We start from the raw sequence: 8,367 nt of genomic DNA, 5'->3' as shown, positions 1-8,367 counted from the left end.
CTTCATTTGAAATTGCGAGAAGGTTTAGAGTTTAAATGGTGGTGAGGTTAGTTTACGAATAAAAAAAACATCGTAACTCAAAATTAAGTAGAATTGAAGAGCGAGAGAAAGTGAGCTTAATGAGAAAAAACAAAGGAAGAAGAAGAACAACAACAAAAATTTTGACTAGTTGCATTTCAAAGTTTAAATTATCGACTGGTAAGGTTCTTAAATCTCAAATATACATGTTGGAGTAAAATTTAATTATTTTAGACCAAGTGAGGATAAAATTGAAATTAGGTTTTGGAAGGAGAATTAGAAAAATGCAATTGATATTGAAGAAGTTATAGTGGCAAGTGATGTGGGTGGCCGCCCAAAGTTAAAAAAAAAAAGGTTTATTTGAATTGAATTAGTGATGTAAATTATATCTTGATGAAGACATGGTGTTATAAAATGTGATGTGGTTTCGACTTGATAAATTATTTCATAAAAATTATTAAATATAATCTCGAGAAAAAAAATGACTCTAAAAAAGATTGTGGGAATTTAATAAATCATTGCTACGTGAATCAAATAATTGGAATGTTATCATTAATTTTAAAAGGTATTGTCGATTATGAATAACTAAAGGATAATGTGAAATGGAAGGAGATTTTAACAAGAGATTGTTTCTTTTTATATGTTTTGGCCAACATCAAGTAAGAGAGAAATGAGTTCTATTGATTTTAACGTTGTGAAAGTTGTTTTTTATTATGTTGTTAAAGCATTTAATATACGGATAAGTAGTAATGAATTTTGCATAACAAGTGAGAAAAAATCATGAACTTAATTAATAATGGGTTTGGCTTAATGACTGAAAGGTGTGTATATTTATGTTCTTAAACTAGTAAAAGAAACTGATTATAATATATTTGATCTTATATTAACAGATAATATTTGATAGTTAGACCATAAAGCAAAATACGTGCTAAAACATTACACATAGCAAATAAATATCTAACATTTTTTTTTTGTAAATTTTACATCAATAGAATTGCTTGCTACACTTCATTATGTTCCTGTATTAGTATAGAAAATCGTTAAACAAGCATTATGTTCCTGTATTAGTATAGAAAATCATTAAACAAGTAAAAAAAATAAAAAGAAAATAAAAAAATAAAAAAGAAATGAATAGAAAAACTTGATTAGCTGCTACTAGTATGGAAGCTAGTAATGCTAAGAGAATCTCAACATCAACTTGATAAGCTATGCTGAGATTTAAAAAGCTAATAATATCAATGAAATATATCAATATCAGTATTTATTTAGATTTTATTAGTCAACCTCAACAAGAAAGAGTAACAATGCTAATGAGATTCATTGGCATCAACATTACCATCAATAAATAATAAATAAATTTGATTAGTTATTCTTATAGAATAAGAAAAGCTAATGAAGCTAATGATATCAAGAGGATACCTTGATATCAGCATGTTCCTTGAAGTTTTTCATTAATTATCTAGAAAAAATAGTAACTATTGATACTATTGAGTTGAGTTGGTGTCAATATTTTCTTGATTAATCATTTTTTCAATGGTGGTTAATGATATCAACATCAAGAAAAATTTTCAGAGTATGGATATCTAATTGTTTAATGATGATAATGTGAGAAGTTATTAAAGAGAAATAAGAAATGTTTTAATTTTATTTTAATAATATTTTTTAATATATTAGTTATCGTTAATTGTTTAAAAAGGTTATACTTAAATGTTGTATTTTTCATGATCATTTCACTTACGTCAATCATAATCTTACCCTATCTTACCTTTGTTATCATAAACTCTATATAATATACATGTTTTGGGATTGTAACATAATCCACTTAAACATGTAATGTTGATGTTAAACTTTTGATTATTGATGTAGAATTTAAGTGTCTCTCTCTATACTTGTAATCCTGTAAATTCTATATTTATTATGGTTTCTTCTTTTGAAATTTTATAATTATCATTATCTATTAATATACGGATTAATGTGAGATGATGAATATAAATGATGTGATTTGATGTCCAAAATAATTAGACTAGAAATTTGAATTTTCAATAGAAATTATGGTAAAACAAGAAAAAAAAACATATAATTTCACGAGTATGAATATATATTATTTTAGTAAATGAGATTGTTATATGTAGTAAAGCACAAGTTAGATAATTACTAAATTAATTTAGGCTGGTAAACCATTGAAAGAGATTGGAAGTCAAAGAAAATTATGGGTGGGGAGAATCTTTCAATGATGGGTTCAATAGATTATGTTTGATAAGTAACAATTATTTAATGCATATTAGATCAATGTTAATATAATCGCTAACAACCACCATCTTTTCATGGGTGGAAGGTGGATTGATGCTTTCAAGAACATTTGGGAATGTGGTATAAACTGTATTTTTAAAAGAATTTAATAATAAGTAACAATTATTTAATGCATATTAGAGGTAATATAATATAATATTATTATCAATCGATGTTAATATAATCGCTAACGACCACCATTTTTTTTATGGGTGGAAGGTGGATTGATGCTTTCAAGAACATTTGGGAATGCGGTATAAACTGTATTTTTAAAAGAATTTAATATTTTTTGTTAAAAATTATTTTTTTATATATTTTAATATGGATTGATGCTTTCAAGAACATTTGGGAATGTGGTATAAACTGTATTTTTAAAAGAATTTAATATTTTTTGTTAAAAATTATTTTTTTATATATTTTAATATGTTTATTTTAAAAATAATTTTTTTAAAATAAAAAAATATTATTTTAATACATTTTAATATAAAAAATATTTTTAAAAATAACTATACACGCATTCCCAACCGTTGCCTTAGAAATAGAGCTGGGTGTTTTCTGCACTAACATATGTGATGTAAAGTATTCAAGGTTTGAAAGATAAAACAAGGGTGAAAAACCACGGCTATGGTATTTAAAAAACTGCTGTGTTCAAACAACCCGTACATGAGAAATATGATATTTAAAAGAAGACACTTTCACACTAACTACTAGCTATGCAATTTTTTAATTATTTTTTTAAAACAGAAGTTTTCAAACGTGTGTTTTTTGGCTTCTTCAATGGTGTTTTTGTTTTTAATTTTTAATTAGTATTTTTTATAAATTTTAATATTTTAATATCACAAATAAAATAAATTATTTTAATATATTTTTAAACAAAAATCAATTAAAAAACACCATCTTCTACCTTTCCAAATAACTTATTTGTTTGTGATTTTTTTAAAAGAACCGTGTTAACCCAAATAACTTATTTGTTTGTGATTTTTTTTTTAAAAGAACCGTGTTAATTCTTTTTAGAAAATCATAAAATTAGTACCAATCAACCAATCATGAGATGACAAGACACATGAAATTCAAACCCATGAAATTTTTTTCAACCTTCGCGATAGGCTTCCTTTCTCATTGTCATTCCTGGAAAGGACCGTGGAGAAGGAAGTTGTTGACAAGTTGGGAGTTTGATTGATATAACTCATAAGAAATAGTTTTTTTTATTTTAAATCACAATTAAATATATTTTTTCACAATCAATCAATCCATAACAAAAGAAAAGAAGGGGAGTTCAATTAAAGTTTGATCAGCCAAGTTTAGAATTTCAACTTTTAATTAAAACAAAATTTTAACTTTTAAATCAATTTTGACAACATTTTAACTTAATTCAAAAGTTAATTATAGCTAAACATGTTTATAATTTCTTAGTTAAAAGCTAAGAGATAATTTAAATCAATTTGTGAAAGCCATTTAAATCTAACAAACCTTACTTGTTTATATCTAATCACAAATAATTTTTTATATTGATCTATCTTACTCTTGGATAATTTTTAGTGTGAGTTCATACATGAGATAGCTAATATTGCACCCGTTTCTTGTAAATTTATTTTTTTATATAATTGCATTAATTTTTTTTTATCAATTTTTTTTATTTTTTTATTGAAAAAATATATTTATTTATATATCTTGCCACCTTAGTTCTTTTTTTAAAAGTGATTTTTTTTATCTTGCCACCTTAGTTCTTTTTTTAAAAATGATTTTTTTAAAGTGAATTATTTTTTTATATTTGATAGTTTCATGAAAAATAAATTAAAAAAACTTTCAAGTATTTGGTTAAATCATGAGAAATAAGTTGAGAAATAACTTATTAATGTTTTAATTTTTTTATATTTATTAAAATAATAAGAACCAAATCTTACAAATAAAAAAGTTAAAGGATAAATTAAAAAAAATATAATTTTATAAATTATTTAAAATAAAATAAATAACAATTAAAATAATTAAGACCAAATCTAATAGATAAAAATGTTGAAAGATGATGAAATTAAAAAAAATATAATTTTATAAATTATTTTTAATAAAAATAAATAATAATTAAAAGAATAAAGATGAAACATAATAGATAAAAATTCTTGATTAAGAAAATATTAAGAGAAAAATAAATAAAAAAATAAGAACCAAAATTTATATAAAAATTAAATTAAATCAAATTCTAAGAAATAAAATTAAAAAAATCCAAAATAACATATATAACAACTAAAAAGTTAATGATCAAATTTGATATAATCAGTAAATAATAAGATATTTTTAATTTTTTTATAATTTTTAAAAAGTATTTACTATTAAAAAATAGAAAGTACTTTTATAGGAAACAAGTTGATATTTTTTAATGAAACATATTTTTTATTAATTATTTAATATTTATTGGAAAAGGTTAATCTATAAAACTTTTAAAAAACTACACGGCTAACATTTTAATATACATTTAATAAAATATTAAGAAAATAAATTATTTAAATCCGAATACGAAAGTCCATCATTTTAGAAAATATCGCTTTTTTCTTCTTATCCACACAAAGGGAGATTTTTATTAGTCTTTATCTTCTTATCCAGACAAGTCCAAGTATTTTTGCCTCTCTACACCTCTGTTTTTATCGAATAAAAAAGACTATGCTTTTCTCTATATATTTTTAAAAATATATATAAAGATGATTACAATTATCATCTATATAAATTAAATTTTTTAAAATTAAAACCGCATTTCTTTTTACATTTCAAAAATATTTTTTTAAAATTAAAATTTTTTTATTTAATTTAAATACATATTTTTTTGATGTTTTTAGATTATTTTAAAGCATTGCTATTAAAAATAAATTAAAAATATTATTTTAATATACTTTTAAAAATAACTATAATTATGCTCTTAGACACGCTATAAAAATAATATGATCTGCGTCTTATTCAAATCTAAAACATTAATTCGAATCTCAATAATCAAGAATTTCAATTCAGCATATTAGTGGCAGTTAGAATTTTTACAATTCAGTAGTCTTTTTCCTTTTTAAATATCCAAACCATTTATTTAAAATTCAATACTTTGGATTTTCCTAACTATCCAGATATCACCGGCGACAGGGACCAGCCACGAAACTTTAGCCGCCAGGATTTCGTGGGTATCGAGGTGGCCCGACAACGTACGCATCGAATCAGAGAGCATGTGACAAGACACTAAAACAAGGTACAACCACAGAGTGTTTTCTTTTTTGTTTTCGGAACGGTAAAAAAAAATGACGCACTGTAAAAAAAATATTCGAGGATAGAATATATTGAGCTGCAAATGACATGTTAATTAACTTAGTTCTCTTAAAGTTAATTATTATATGTCTGTTCGGGTGGGTGCTGGTGCGTGTGCGTGTGTGTATCGGATGTTTAGAGAGTTAGGTGACACAATGTTATGATGACGTCACTATCTGTTGGTTCTAAATAATAATAAAATAAAATTTATTTTAATAAATTTATTATTTATACAAAGGAAAGAGAAACTGATTATTTAATTTGTGCAATTTTTTTTTGCAGGAAATTAATAGATAAATAAATTGTCTCTGAAGCTCCCAGTGAAATGTTTACTACGTAAAAACATACATGTAAGACGCATGTTGATAAACTAATCTGGTAATTTATTAATTTAAAATTTAATTTGATGAAATTAGTAAAATAATTTCATTTAAAAAAATAAAATCTTTTTAAACATTTATCCTTTTCAAACATGACATCATTTTATAAGTTTTAAAAAAGACTTAGATCCACGCAATTGATCTGAACCCAAGTCATGTAAATTCTAAATCAAATCTTATAACTACCCTTAAAACAACCTTAAAATAAGCTAATTTACCTTTCACCGATAACGTGGCTTAGGATTATTGGGCTGTAATTGTCCTCTAGATAAAATCACTGTCACTTTACAGATTTGTTCATAATCCAAGGATTAAAGATCGAAAGCAAAAGACATATCCACCGCCACAGCCACGAAGCAGGGTGGAGGCAACGGGAAAGCGTTGGAGTGAGAAGAACGGGTAAGTTCACAGCTGATGAGGTGGGGCCCGTTTTCTCTTATCCTCCACCACCTTGCCCCCACCATAGGCTTATTTTATTAAAAAATAAGGGGAGGGCACGGAGTAAGAGACAAGGAAATCTTTCTCAAAGAGGCAGCGAATATGCCAAGTAGACGGTGGAGAAACACTTCGCTCCTCCACCATCAAATTTTAAAGTACTATTTCCAAGTTAAAAAAATAAAATCCATGGCATAAATTTCCATTTATGTGCAGACATTTCCCACTAATTATTATAGCTCTCAACATCAAGGAACCATAAATTAAAAGTATGTAACCCATCTCAGATTAAATCATGATCAAGGCATCATATCGTGTTGAAGAACCATTGGAGGACTATCCACCAAAACTTTCGTATGGTTTAAATCCTTACCAAGACAACAAACCTATGACCAGAACTAGTTTGGTGGAAACATTAGGATATACCCACTTGTAAGATTAAATCCTTTGGACGGTCGCCAAGATTTTAAAAGTGGGGCACTTCAAACTTCAAAGTACTTCGCCTTGTTTTTCTGTAAGAATATCACGATTATAAGCGGCTCTACACATTATAGTACTGTTAATGTAGATAGTTTTACGTTAGCAATTAATTCCCTCGATGTGGTGATAGATTGACATGTTATTCTTATAAATATAATGATTAATATATCAACATGTTAATTATTATTATTGTTATGTCATCCATGCATGTGTGATCCTATGATATTACGAAATTCAATTGTCCTATCCTTGATAATTAATGATGTAATAGAAAACAACATAAAAAATATCTAAAAAACGATGCCCACATAAAGTATTAATTTGAAATTTTATTATTGATTTTCTTTTTAGTTTAATTTGCAACTCTTTAAATAAACCAAAAGCAATCTTTATAAGGTAAGAAGATTAAAATTAAAATTAAGTTAAAACACAAAAATAAAAATAAAAGTAATCACAACTAGCCAACTCTTTTTTAAATTGGGCCAATAGAAGTCACTTATTCGATTAAACTTCATCCACCCATTCCATAACAAACTTGTTGAGGTTTTGTGCATCATTCACCACAGTTGACCGTTCAAAGCTATGAAATTTTCTACAGTCGTCTACATCAATTAACCATAATACAAGTTAAAAAAATATCTAAATAAAACCCATCATGATTCCTTGATCTGAAAAGAATTTTGCCATTGGATATTATTACAGCACAGAACAACCAGCACCAGGCGAAGCACCATAGCTTTACTTTGCCATTTGCGATTAAAAAAAGTCCACGCTTTGCCCGTATAGATTCATTAAAAACTGGAGGACCCCCAAAATTCTCACCCTGAAGACAACCACTACCCTGCCTTCGCTCAGATTTTCCATCACAGGCCATTTTTAGTTTCCTCTCTCGTTTCACTTTTTCTCTCCCTCTAGCTCTTGCATGGAATAGTAGAAGTGTTATTATTACCATAGTCCTGTCTCTGATCACAAGAAGAAACCGAACATGATGCCTCGCAGTTGCTCACAGTGCGGAAACAACGGCCACAACTCGCGCACATGCGGGGAGAGTCCAGCTGGTGGGGATCAGAATAGTTCTACTGGTATTATGCTGTTTGGTGTGAGGGTCACTGAAGTAGCTGCTTCTTTTCGAAAAAGTTATAGCATGAACAATCTCTCGCAGTATGATGAACAGCCTCACGAGGAACCCAACGCCGATGTAGCCGCCGGTTATGAATCCGACGACGTCGTTCACGCCTCTGGCAGAAGCCGCGAGCGCAAAAGAGGTACGTACGTAGATATTTAGATTAACTAGCTCTGCTAGATCTTGGATCGATCGTCATCAGGTCTTCTTACGGCTACAACCGTACAGGTTTTTCTTCTTTTGGCCGGGAGAATTCATCTAGAATATGTGATGACTGGATTTTACGTGTGCTAATTAATTTACAGGGGTTCCATGGACAGAGGAAGAACACAAACTTTTCTTGTTGGGGTTGCAGAAAGTAGG

General features: G+C 27.3%; 1 pseudogene; it reads left to right on the top strand.

Moving 5' to 3' along the window:
• The first annotated feature begins 7,553 nt into the window (after positions 1-7,553).
• Positions 7,554-8,367, top strand: part of LOC105132383 (transcription factor MYB1R1-like) — a 1,938-nt pseudogene continuing 1,124 nt past the window's right edge.

Source organism: Populus euphratica, unplaced genomic scaffold (genome assembly GCF_000495115.2).
Source record: "Populus euphratica unplaced genomic scaffold, PopEup_1.0 scaffold85.1, whole genome shotgun sequence".
Classification (NCBI taxonomy): Eukaryota; Viridiplantae; Streptophyta; class Magnoliopsida; order Malpighiales; family Salicaceae; genus Populus; species Populus euphratica.
The sequence above is the reverse complement of the archived record's forward strand: the minus strand, read 5'-3'. Positions and strand labels throughout refer to the sequence as shown.